This window comes from Rhinopithecus bieti, unplaced genomic scaffold, assembly GCF_001698545.2.
Source record: "Rhinopithecus bieti isolate Rb0 unplaced genomic scaffold, ASM169854v2 scaffold_14700, whole genome shotgun sequence".
Lineage (NCBI taxonomy): Eukaryota > Metazoa > Chordata > Mammalia > Primates > Cercopithecidae > Rhinopithecus > Rhinopithecus bieti.
Window position 1 is genome coordinate 593,647 of NW_016808194.1, and position 14,183 is coordinate 607,829.

Consider the following 14,183-nt stretch of genomic DNA (forward strand, 5'->3'; position numbering starts at 1 on the left):
CTAGGTAGTACCATTCAGGACATAGGCATGGGCAAGGACTTCATGTCTAAAACACCAAAAGCAAAGGCAACGAAAGCCAAAATAGACAAATGGGATCTTATTAAACTAAAGAGCTTCTGCACAGCAAAAGAAACTACCATCAGAGTGAATAGGCAACCTATAGAATGGGAGAAAATTTTTGCAATCTACCCATCTGACAAAGGGCTAATATCCAGAATCTACAAAGTGGGTGAAGGATTTGAACAGACACTTCTCAAAAGAAGACATTTATGCAGCCAACAGACACATGAAAAAATGATCATCACTGGTCATCAGAGAAATGCAAATCAAAACCACAATGAGATACTATCTCACACCAGTTAAAATGGTGATCATTAAAAAGTCAGGAAACAACAAGTACTGGAGAGGATGTGGAGAAATAGGAATGCTTTTACATTGTTGGTGGGACTGTACACTAGTTCAACCATTGTGGAAGACAGTGTGGCAATTCCTCAAGGATCTAGAACTAGAAATACCATTTGACCCAGCCATCCCATTACTGGGCATATGCCCAAAGGATTATAAATCATACTACCATGTAAGACACATGTACACATATGTTGTTGTGTCACTATTCACAATAGCAGACTTGGAACCAACCCAAATGTCCATCAATGATAGACTGGATTAAGAAAATGTGGCACATATACACAATGGAATACCATGCAGCCATAAAAAAAGATGAATTCCTGTCCTTTGTAGGGACAAGGAAGAAGCTGGAAACCATCATTCTGAGCAAACTATTGCAAGGACAGAAAACCAAACACCGCATGTTCTCACTCATAGGTGGGAATTGAACAATGAGAACACTTGGACACAGGGCGGGGAACATCACACACTGGGGCCTGTTGTGGGGTGGGGGAATGGTGGAGGGATAGCATTAGGAGAAATACCTAATGTAAATGACAAGTTAATGGGGGCAGCAAACCAACATGGTACATGTATACCTATGTAACAAACCTGCAAGTTGTGCACATGTACCCTAGAACTTAAAGTATAATAAACAAAATAAATGAAAATGTTATCAAATCTATCACTATTTTCTCTTATGAGCTTTGTTTTGGGAGATATGCCTAGGCAGTTCTCCTTTACCAAGTATAACATTATTATTTACCTACTTCTTCTGTTGCTCTCAAGCTTCTGTTATAAGATAGTACCAAAGGTATCAAGAATAAAAGGTTAACCAGATTAAATCCAGATCATTATTTTATGCAAGAGTCTAATTCATAGATTCTGACTTGTCTTCTCTACACTTGTTAATAAGGTAAATAGGCTTTGTAACAACTATTTTCCTGAACGTATTCCTTTTTACCTCTGCCAAATTTGGTCTTCAGGTTAAGGTTGCTATTAAGAAGACTAAAAGCACTGCAAGCATTACCTTTGCAAAAGCATTGATAGACTCCCATAGCTATGCTGGTCTCTCTGGAGACATTTGCAGAGAGAATTTCTAAATCTATATAAGACTACCCTGAAGACATTCATTGCAGTGACTCTGCTTTGTAAAATTCTGTTTTTCTCCCTAAATGTCTCCCATTATCACAAACAATCTGGGAGATCATAGGGATTAACATTTCCCTATGGAAATCTAAGTTTGATGCTCCAAAACATACTTTAATTATTGTTTTCTTCTGGACTATAGAGTTAAATCTTTCCAAATATTCCTCCAAACTTACTAGTATTCACAATTTATTTGAAATACAATAAGGGTATTTAAGACCTCTTTCAGGCTTTATGGTTTTGGGCTCAGTGAGCCCATTCTTCCTATGTCTTGAACCTTAAAGGGACAGTGTTGCAATGAGAAATTTGATTATCAAGAGCTATTATTAATCTAATTGTCTCCCTTCCAGCCCCACCCCAGGTCTTTGAGTCAGAATCTCAGATATTTTCCTTTGGCTCTGATTAGCTGGCCTTGAAGACAAACACTCAGGACCAGAATCTCTCTCTGAAGATTCTGCCTTTCTTGAACTCATTAGACCTTGATTTTGGAACTTTGAACTGTTGATTCTCTAACTAGACTTTGACAGCGGATTCTTGCTCTTATTAGATTTGGTCCTTTAATTTTCATCTGTTCATTTGCATTTGAAATATTCTATGTTCAGGTCAGTCTTGTTTATCCATTGTTCCTGTTATCTTTTAGGAAGATTTGGACATTCATAAATTACACAGTCACTGTTTGGTATAGGTCTTCAACAGTCAATGCCTTTTTGGTAGGAAACTTTGCCATACCTGCTTACACAGGAGCTATAAACAAAGATAATAAGTCATATTTTATTCAACATAGCCACCTCTCTTTCCATCATCCTTACTGTCTCCTATATACTTTTACTCATTATGTTTTCCTCTACTGAAATATCAAATCTTTTACATGTTTTCTATTTTCAAATCATAACCATCTCTTCAGGTCCTGTTCAGATCGTGTCTTCTCTATGAAGCCTCTTTAAACCTTCTTTTCATTTTTTTTTTCCTTCTCTTTAGGACTTTAAATCTTACTTTTCTTAAAATGTGTAGTTAATTATTACTATATATTTTCTTATTTAATGACATACTGTCTGGGTCTTGTTTCTTCAGCTAGATTATAATCTCCTTAAGGAAAGAAACTAGAATGTTCTATAATTCCCACAATGGCTAGCATCGTGTTAAATATACCATAAGTGCTTAATAGATGTTGTCAACTGGTGGACTAGCAGCTCCATTTTACTGCACAGTAGCCTAATGGAAAAATAAGATTAGCCTATTCTACTAGAATTAGCACAAAGAGGTGAAATTCCCAATGTGCTTTTCTTGACCATGTCATTGTCATCCATAAAACTCACCCATTTTCTTTACCTTCCTCCAGCTTTCCACATCATTCTGTAGATGACTGTATTTGATAAAAATGCATTTACTTTACAAGAAATACTTACTGAAAATATTTACTAGTTAGGTTTTAATATAAGACCTTAAACTCATTTTGTAATTTTGTAAGTATTTTAGTAACCAACCCCACAGATTAGATAAGAAAAATTATTTTCATGCTCAATATGTTGGAGAGAAAATGCAGATGTGGCATTTTCAAGGAACTTCTCCAAGTTCATATGCTTAGTAACTAGAACAAGAGAGACAAAACACAGTTTATCTGGCTTAGATCCAGTGGTCTCCAGACTAAGAGGAATGCGCTTTCTGCTAAGCCCTAATGCCTCTCAATTACCACAAGGTCAAATCACATTTAAAATTCATTCCACCTAAAAATGCACATAAACATTAAACAACAGCAATGTCCCAAATCTTATAATTAACCATTCCTCTACAGTGCTTTACTGAAAATTTTAGAATTCAAGGCTATGATTTGTCCATTTTATCCCCTTGTTCTTTCCCCTTCAGAACCAGTTAGTCTCTTAATTGAACCAATCTTTAAACTAGATAACATGTTCATTTATCTGTCAGAGGTATTTCAGCTCATTTTTTGCTGAATTGGATATGAGGACGGTGTTTGAAATTAGTTAGGGAGATAGAGTGGCAAGTGTACCATGGCTACTTGCAAAATGCAATTAAGCCCGGGGATGGTGGCCAGGAGCCCTGGCAGGCAGAGACTTGAAACCAGGGGAGAGATTATATCGGAGCCATATTAGTGCCATCTAATTGCTGTTTTAACTTCCTCCCTTCAGCCATACTAGTTGTCCTGGCAGAGACTTGATGCTTCTAACACAAGAGCGAGAGCCAAAGTGAATTTATCATCAGTTTGAATTTGTTTGTGTTTGAATTAGTCTGAGACATGGCCATGAGAAATTGTTTTCTTTACACCTTTGATGTTGTTCCAGGTGTTCCAGCTGCCTGTAGGTCATTAGGCTGCTAATTCAGCCCTGGCCCTAGCACTGGAAAATGATAGCTGATCAATCTTTGGTAGTCCATTCCCAAGTCAACTGTTAATAGATCTAATGCCTCAAATCCAGAATTTGAGGCATTAGAAAAATACTTAGATATTGCGCTGAGAGAAATGAACATTTAAATTCCTTTTGGTGGTAAGGAAGAATGTAATACCAGGATATAAAATGTAATTTGCAGGAGAAAATTCTCTTTCTCCCAAATATCTTCTCCACTGTTACCTGTGATTCTGCATTACTTATAGTAGAAAGTATCATTCACTTCAGACTCCTTTTAAAGACAAATTCCCGGAAATAGGAAGCCCATCAGCCCTGTCATGTCATTATGGAGGAATAAGAGAGTCTGTGTCAGTGTGGATGAAATAAATGTATCTAGGAGATGTTGTACAGGCTGGAGCAAATCTTATGCTGCAGCCATAACTGTCTTCCAGAGTGGAAATTGTTACTATGTAGCTTCTTAAGATTTAAATACATCTTGTTAAACCAACATTTTTCAAGTGTTATCTTACCAAGTTCACCAAATGTGGATATCAAGATCTTAAATGCAATAATCAGATCCCCAACTCAAAGCATACCTCCTGTAGTTAAAATTAACTACCTCAAAATTCTCTAAGAGATTTATTTCCTTTAGGTTACTCTGCAAACGCCTGTCATCTATTTCTTTTACTATTTGCATCTCTGTTTGCAAGATGCTGGAATTACATCTATATCTTTGTTCTGAGTGCTTGATATAGAATCCTCAAAAAAAAAAAAATCAGCATTCTGCATTTTGTTTGTGCTGCAGAATTGGGAAGGGTAAAGTAACTTCAAGTTTAGAGTCCAACTTTCAAAAATATTAATCACATGGATTGGATACCATTGTACATCCTGTATAACAAATGGAAACGTTTTCTTTGGCTGCAGAAATTTGTTTGCCCCTCTAACCATTTCACTTCTAAGTCATGCAAACAATTCAAACAGGACTCGAGGTGAGAGCAAAAGCATTTGCTGTACTCCTCCGTCAACTCTAGCCTTTCCTTTGCCAAGCATCAATACCATGGCTCACCACCATAGACTGTCATTTTCTTGGAGAGGAAAAAGGAACCAAGAGAAGATTATGGAAAGTGGGGCCCTATTTAGAACTGAAGCATAGAAAGAAATCTGGTGTTCTGCTAACTCCCCACACAAGTCCCCTTTCTGTAGTCTGTTCTGTTCTCTCCTAGCTGACACCTCTTTTCTCTCCATTGCATTTCAAAACATTTCTTGATTTCAGTGAGTCAGATGGAAAAGAGCACTGGACTGAGAGTTGAGCAGCCACAGATTTAGTTCCAACCATTCAACCTATTTTCAGTAAAAACTTGGGCAAGTAGGTCAGTCACTTGGATGCCATCCTCTACAACTTAAAAAAATGGGTGTGCTCATCTCAGCTAGAGAGGTGCTAAGCAGACCTAGCCTGGCTATTTGGCCACGTCTCCACTCCCAGCACTCTAATATGATTGAAGAGGTTCACAGAGAGGATATATGATCACTGTACTTATATCCCTAGTAAGGAATTACTGAGAAATTTCTGTGGGTATTTTTCCTAGGTTGGTGTTCTGTGTTAGTACAACAGGCAATTTTTTGGAAAATGTTGTAGGTAGCAGTGCCTATAATCCCACCATCACAGCTTTTTTTCCCCTGTGGAATATTCCTATTATTCATATTATTCTGTTTAGTTAAAATAGCAATACCATAATATGGATCAAAAAAAAAAAAATCCGTAACTTCTCCTTAGCCATTGACAGGAGAATGTCCTATACACCACCACCGCTGAGGTAGGATAAACAGTGAACCCCCAAAGATGTTCATATCCTAATCCCCAAAACATAAATATGTTACATTATCTGGAAAAAGGGACTTTGCAAATATGGTTAAGCAGAGAATTCTGAGATAGGGAGATTATCCTGGACTATTCAAACATTTGGGCCTTATTACTGTGGTAATAAGAGTCCTTTTAAGAAAAAGATATAAAGGTCAGAGACAGAGAAAGTGATTAGAATATAATACACTGCTGACTTTGAAGATAGATAATAAAACCATAAGCCAAGGAATGTGGGCAGCCTCTAGAAGCCAGAAAAGGCAAATAAACAGATTATCTCCTAGAGTCTCCAGAAAGAATGTACCCTGCCAACACCTTGATTTTAGGACTTCTCACTTCCAGGACTGTAAGATAACAAATATGTGTCATTTAACATCCCTTCATTCGTGGTAGTTATAGTGTCAATAGGAAATTAATATAACCACTTAATTGAGACTCTTTAACATGGATCTGTGTTGTTTGTGTTGGTCATTCTTTCTCATTATTTATAATCAGATAATGTCATTTACATTTTTCTAAACATTAATTAAATGCTAAATATTATCCCATAACCAGCCATGCCTGGTTGGGCAGGTGATGCTGCTAAATTGGGATGTTATATAAGAGGGTAATAGCTCTAGATCTTGGACCAAACAAATGTGGGTTTAAGCCCTTTCTCTGAACTATTGTAACTCTGAGAACGTCAAAGAACTACTCTATCACTTTGAAACCAGCTTCTTGTCTATTAAAATGTTATCCTAACACATAAGGTCAATGAGAGCATTAAATAAGATAATTTATATGTAAGAATTTAACAGAAGTTTTAGTACATAGGGTACATAGGGTAGATTTTATTGTTTTTAAAAAGGGATGACTCACTGAACTAAAGAGTATAGCAACAGCTTTTTAGAGGAAATGTGATCCACGTTGGTCCTCAAATATTTTGGTAGACTTGGGTAGAGACTTTCAAAAGTGAAGCTATTATGTTGTGGAATACAGGTTTTAGGGTAGAGATTTGGATTTGCCACTTATTGGCCACGTCATCATCTTGGGTGAATTATTTCATTTCTCTGACCTGCAATTTCTTCAGCTAAAATTTGTATGTCAATATTCATCTTATAGGATCATTGAGAAAATTAAATAGAATTATGTGTGTGAAGCTTGGGGAAAGCTCAGCACAGAATTCAATCACTGGGGTTAGGAAGGCAGCAAGGACAAAGTTGTAGGGCATGTTTTTGAAACAGATAAACCAGCAGACAGTCTTTGGTGGAGCCAGCAGACTAAAGGGGAACAAGTGACAAACTTAGAGAATAGATTGAAAGAAGATTGTAGGGGGGTCCTGTGTGCCTGGCTAGGGTTTTCTAGCCTGAAGGTCTGAAAGTGACTTTTATAATAGGAGCTATCAAATATAAGCTATGGAGAGTTTTATGTAACACTATAAATTGTCAGTTTGCCCATAATGCAAATGATAGAAGAGTTTATAGAGAGAGGTATTCCTGGGTAGTTCTACAGGACAATGTTTTCAAAGTTTCTTAGCAATTAAACATGTATTAGAATACATGTAAAGAGAAAAATATTAATGAAGAATCACAAAATGTTTTTAATAGAAATTGATATTATGCTTCATACTTAAACATATTCATTAGGCAAATACGTGTTGAGTATCTATCATTTAAACAGAGATAGAATAATGAGCAAAGAACTCAGTCACTGTGTTTACAGAGTTTAGTTTCATGAAAGAGACAGATATGAATTAAACAGTTATACAAATAAATATAAATATACTTTATGTAACAATATATAATCAGATAATATATATGCATATTTCATCATTTTTATGAAAAGAAAGTATAATGGGCTGTGACATGTCCCGGAGGGCCTTATACAGTCTGCTATGGACTAAATGGTGTCCCCCCAAAATTTCTATGTTGAAGCTGTAACCCCCAATATAATGGTGGTATTTGAAGATGGGGCCCATGGAAGGTAATTAAGTTTAGATGAGATCATAAAGATCAGGCCTTCATGATGGGGGTAAGAGACTAATACATGGTCTAGGGAATTTGCGTCCTTGACATCCATTCCTCTGCCTCTCTTTGGTGTAGATGCCCTTAAGATAGAACAGGATTTGCTTCTCTTCTCTCATAGGCCCTGTAATTGGTCCATGATTGGTATAAGGCAGTTTCAAGGCCAACCCTCCTCCTATCTATAGCAACTTCTTCCTCTCACCTCCTAGTTCACCCACTGACTTCACCTTCCTTTGGCAATCATAATTCTTATCAATTAACTATTTTCTTGTACATATTGTTATATGGTGAATGTGATATAATGCCATTGATCATATAAGAATTATTCTTCTCCTGCTCTGTGCATAGTATATACTGTGGTCAGTCTCTATCCTTTGACTTGACTAGGATGACTGAGAATATGTTTAAGCTGGACTATGCGGGAGTAGATGTAACATGAGATAAAAAATATTATTTGATGGAATCGAGGAGGACAAGAAAAATAACAACAAAGAAGGAGGAGGAGGGCAAAAGAAGAGAAAAAGTACTGCACAGCCAGGAATGAAGACGCCAATGTGGGTTAAATTGACACTGATTTTGAATGTTTATTGGGTCAGAGGGATCTCCAGAAAAGCCATTTCCCACTGTTTAGTTGATTATCTCTGAATTTAAACAGTGCTTCAGACAAATGAAGCAAGTTAGTACTGTGGACTCTACTTCTATAATGTTACTTTTGCCAAGTGAAAAGCTTGTGATGTCCTCACCTAATCTGTAGCTAAAGCCTCCAAGTAACTTCTCATCACTCTCTTCCCTTTTCAATGGATTCTCTATACAGCAACCAAAATGATATTTATAAAAATAAATGAGGTATTTATAAACATAAATTGGATCACCGCCTGCTTAAAACCACTCAATGATTTCCTTTGCATTTGGTATAAAATCCAAGCCCCTTACCATGGCTTACAAAACTCTGGCAGTCTAATTCCTGCCCAGCTCTCCAATCGCATATGATTGCCACCCTAACTCCCAATGTACCTGCTCCACTGGCCTTGTTTCCCTTCTTAAACATGCTAATCTCATCCTCACCTTTGTTCCCTATGAAGGCTGAATGCTGAGTGTGCAATGCATTTCTCTTATGTCTTCACTTAGCTGCCCCTTCTCATGTGTCAGGTTTCAAGCATGAATACCACCTCCTAAAATAAGCCTTCCATTAGGTACTCTGTCAAACAACCCTTTGTTCTTTTCCTCTATAGCATTCAGCAACATGTAAGTCTTTCAATGAAGAGTAGGTTTTGCCCTTTTGTTCCCCATTATATTAACAGAACTCAACCTACGACCTTGCATATAGTAGGCACTCAGGTATTTATTGAAAGAGTGAATGGATAGGTGGATGGTTGGATGGATGCACAGATGGATGGATGGATGAATGGATGGTAGGCTGGTATACCTGGAGAGAAGAATGTAAATCAGACAGCCATTATGAAAGAATAAGTTAGATTTTTCAAAGTTTACTTTTAGACCTTTCAGGAAATTAAAATCTGTCTCTATTTGGCCAAGTGAAAAGTTCTCCAAGCCCAATTTGCCCCCACTCCCAGTTTTCTTCCCTGCTTGCTCCTCTGGCCTTCCCTTCTCCCTGCAATCCTATAGTGCTAGAAGTCTACACACCACATCTAGCCTTTTTAAACTCTTTGTCTTGTTTTCCTTCTTGTCCCAGACGACTTTGTTCACTGCTTTATCTGTAGCCTCCACACTTCTGTTCAGAATCCAGTAGGTGCCTGATAAATATTTTTTAAATAAGCAAAAGTAGAAATCTTTGAGGATGAGTATCATGCCAAATGCCTCTTAGATGTTTTTTATAATTAAGCAGTATGTCAAAGCATGAGTTAACATTAATGAATTTAGGCACCAATGTTTAGAAAAGTAAACATATTAAAATTATTTCTGAAATATGGGATATTTTTATCTTATATGTAGGCCAATGAACACAATTTGACATTTTCTTGATGTCTTAGGATTATTATATGAGCATCAATTATTGTTTGCTTCTGCCTCTGAAGATATAGTTTGGTCTCACATTTGTAGGAAGGAGAAGAGGCACAGAAGCAAATGTGGCCCTTCACCATTCCCTGAGCCATATATGCCAAATGGCCTAGAGCATGCAAGACAGAAAATCTAAGACAACCAAACAAACCATTTTCCTTGGGAAATGGAAGTGTATCCAAATGTGAGTGACTTTTCTTTTCTCTCTAAGACAGTAATGCAGACATTTTATTTCTAGCGTGGGATGGCTCTCTCACTCTTAAACTTACATACACTTAACAAAATAAGTTGCCAATTCTATCTTTGGGGCTTCCCACCTTCGCTTTCAGAACTATTCTGAGAAAGTGTGATAAAAAGAGCACTGCCTTTAGAGTTAGACAGAGCTGAACTTGAACCCTAGCTCTGCCCTGTCTAGCCATGTAAGAGAGATGTGGGATTGAATTATGCAATGTGTATATCACACTTTACACAGTATCCAACACAGAAATAAATGCCTGACTCATGGGGTTTTTTTGTTTGTTTTTTCATCTCCCTCTAGAGTGTCATCTGCCCTCTAATGACCTACCTGCCCCATGAGCCTCACTCTTCATTGCCTGGGGAAGGTAATCAGCTTCCTTCCCTTCACCTTCTGCCATCTGTCAGGAATCGTCCTATGGAAACTATACATACATATATATTCATTTATTCAAAGATACTAGATTCTGAAAATCACTTCTTGTTTTCTTTTTCCAGAGCCATTTGCATTTACAAAGGAGACAATGTTATTGTATTGTCTCTATTATTGTATTGTACCTCTATTATTGTATTGTCTCTATTATTGTATTGTACCTCTATCTATTAAGAGGTACCTCTCTTAAATGATAGAAACTGAAGGTACAGTATTCCCTCCTTACCCACAGTTTCATTTTCCACGGTTTATGTTACCTATGGTCATCTGTGGTCTGGAGATATTAAATGGAAAATTCCAGAAATAAATGATTTATAAATTTTAACTTGTGCACCATTCTGAAGAGCATAATAAAATCTCACACCATCCCACTCCATCTCCACCCCATCTCACATGAATTATCTCTTTGTCCACCATATCCACACTGTATAACCTCCCTGTCCATTAGTCACTTAGTAGACATGTTGGTTAACAGATGGAAAAACATAAAATATATACATATGATATATACATATATATGTATATACACACACACACACACATATATATATATACACTTTGGGGGTCTTGGAACATATTCCCAGGAGATAAGAGGGAACTACTATACAATTTTTTAGGGTATTGGTTTGCCTAGGTAATGCTGTCTCTGCATTCATGCAGGGCAAAGACTTGCACCAATTTCTTATGTGTATAATTAAAACGTGTGCTGATATCTCTGATATATCAAATTTATATTAAAACTTTCTTCTTCAAACGTAATACTGTAAAACATAGCCAACACACTGCCTACCTGGAAAATCATGTAACTGCGGTGTCTTTATATAGCTGTACATCTCATTCTGACTTATTGAAGGATTTAAGCTTTTCACAGAGAGGGTTTTAACGAAGCCACTTTAAGCCCTTTTTAGATTTGAAGTGATGAAAGCATTGGCAGGACTTGTAAGAGATAGCATAGGGTTTCCGTGTGAACATCTTTAACAGTAGAAACGTGCCCCCATCCAAAGAGAGCACTTTGCTATTTATCAGGATTTAGGGAAGAGACTGAAGTGCAAGCATGATGCAATTTTAAAAGATCCCTTTAAAAGCAGACATATCCACACCCAGCGGAAATGGGGATGGGTTTATCTAAAAGTCTGCAGGTGGCACGTTTTCTATTTCTGTGGCCATTAGAGGATGAGTCCGAGACTGAAGTTTGGCTTCAAGATCCTAAAGTTTCCTTTCTAACTAAAGAAAATCTCTCAGATAAACTAGTAACAGCTAAGGTGATTTATTGATGTAGTGATTTTACAAAATATACAAGTAAAAACTAATAATGTTTGAACTGCAATCACAAGAAATAAATTTATATTCCTGGGTAAAAAAGGGAGGTGGCTTTATTTGTTTGGCTGTTATTACTGCTTATAAGTTTAGATGTTCAGTCACTGAAACTAAATAATTGGATTGTCTCTATACTACACAAAAGCCCAATTTTCAACAATATTTAAACGCTAAAGGAAAAAGCAAGAAATTGACCATTTGTTTAGCAAAGTAATGTGGTTGGCAACTTCTGAAATGGCTCAAAGGATCCCTGCCTTCTGTCATTCAAATGTTTATGTAATCCCTCTCCTGTTGAGTGTGGCCTGCAGGTAGTGACTGGCTTCTACAAAATGAGTATGAAAAAAGTGATGAGATGTCACTTATAAGATTAGGTTATAAAAGAGTGTGACACCTGTCTTTCTCTCTTTTTTTCCTCTTTCTCTCCTCTCTTGCTTTCTGTAATGAAGTCAGCCACCGTTTCGTGAGCTCTCCTATGAAGAAACCCATGTGGCAAGAAACTGAGAGCAGCTTCTGGTTAATAACCTATGAGGAAATGAGGCACTCACTCCAATAGCTCATAGGGAACTGAATCCTGCCATCAACTACAGCCCCAGCCAATACCTTGATTGCAGCCTTGAAAGAAACCCAGAGAAAGAATGGATCCAACTAGACCATGCTATATTTCTGACCCACAGAAACTGTGAGATAACAAATTTTTTAAAATGTATTTTATTTATTATTTGTTTTCACTTTTTAATTTTATTTACTTATTTTTATTACACATTAAGTTCTAGGGTACATGTGCACAACGTGCCGGTTTGTTACACAGGTATATATGTGCCATGTTGGTTTGCCGCACCCATTAACTCATCATTTACATTAGGTAATTCTTCTAATGCTATCCCTCCCCCGGCTCCTACCCGATGACAGGCCCCAGTGTGTGATGTTCCCTTCCTTGTATCCAAGTGTTCTCATTGTTCAATTCCTACCTATGAATGAGAACATGCGGTGTCTGGTTTTCTGTCCTTGTGATACTTTGCCCAGAATGGTTTCCAGCTGCATCCATGTCCCTGCAAAGGACATGAACTCATCCTTTTTTATGGCTGCACAGTATTCCGTGGTGTATATGTGCCATATTTTCTTAATCCAGTCTGTCACTGATGGACATTTGGCTTGGTTCCAAGTCTTTGCTATTGGAAATAGTGCCACAATAAACATACGTTTGCATGTGTCTTTATAGATGCATGATTTATAATCCTTTGGGTATATACCCAGTAATAGGATGGCTGGGTCAAATGGTATTTCTAGTTCTAGATCCTTGAGGAATTGCCATACTGTCTTCCACAATGGTTGAACTAGTTTACACTCCCACCAGCAGTGTAAAAGCATTCCTATTTCTCCACATCCTCTCCAGCATCTGCTGTTTCCTGACTTTTCAATGATAGCCCTTCTAACAGGTGTGAGATGGTATCTCATTGTGGTTTTGATTTGCATTTCTCTGATGACCAGTGATGATGAGCATTTTTTCATGTGTCTGTTGGCTGCATAAATGTCTTCTTTTGAGATGCGTCTGTTCATATCCTTTGCCCACTTTTTGATGGGGTTTTTTTTTCTTGTAAATTTAAGTTCTTTGTAGGTTCTGGATATTAGCCCTTTGTCAGATGGGTAGATTGCAAAAATTTTCTCCCATTCTGTAGGTTGCCTGTTCACTCTGATGGTAGTTTCTTTTGCCATGCAGAAGCTCTTTAGTTTAATAAGATTCCATTTGTCTATTTTGGCTTTCGTTGCCTTTGCTTTTGGTGTTTCAATCATGAAGTCCTTGCCCATGCCTATGTCCTGAATGGTATTGCCTAGGTTTTCTTCTAGGGTTTTTATGGTTTTAGGTCTAACATTTAAGTCTTTAATCCATCTTGATTAATTTTTGTATAAGGTATAAGGAAGGGATCCAGTTTCAGCTTTCTACATATGGCTAGCCAGTTTTCCCAGCACCATTTATTAAATAGGGAATCCTTTCCCCATTGCTTGTTTTTGTCAGGTTTGTCAAAGATCAGATGGTTATAGATGTGTAGTGTTATTTCTGAGGCCTCTATTGTGTTCCATTGGTCTATATCTCTGTTTTGGTACCAGCACCTTGCTGTTTGGGTTACTGCAGTCTTGTAGTATAGTCTGAAGTCAGGTAGCGTGATGCCTCCAGCTTTGTTCTTTTTGCTTAGGATTGTCTTGGTAATGCGGGCTCTTTTTTGGTTCCATATGAACTTTAAAGTAGTTTTTTCCAATTCTGTGAAGAAAGTCATTGGTAGCTTGATGGCGATGGCATTGAATCTATAAATTACTTTAGGCAGTATGGCCACTTTCACAATATTGATTCTTCCTATCCATGAGCATGGTATGTTCTTCCATTTGTTTGTGTCCTCTTTTATTTCACTGAGCAGTGGTTTGTAGTTCTCCTTGAAGAATACTTT

General features: G+C 37.3%; 1 long non-coding RNA gene across 2 annotated transcripts in view; it reads left to right on the plus strand.

Annotated features, from left to right (window-relative positions):
- Positions 1 to 14,183, plus strand: part of LOC108537922 (uncharacterized) — a 51,027-nt gene that overhangs the window by 24,577 nt on the left and 12,267 nt on the right. For both annotated transcript variants that reach the window (XR_001887945.1, XR_001887946.1), the window contains one exon: positions 12,189 to 12,421. This is a non-coding gene — a long non-coding RNA (uncharacterized LOC108537922). The remainder of the gene's footprint in view (positions 1 to 12,188; positions 12,422 to 14,183) is intronic.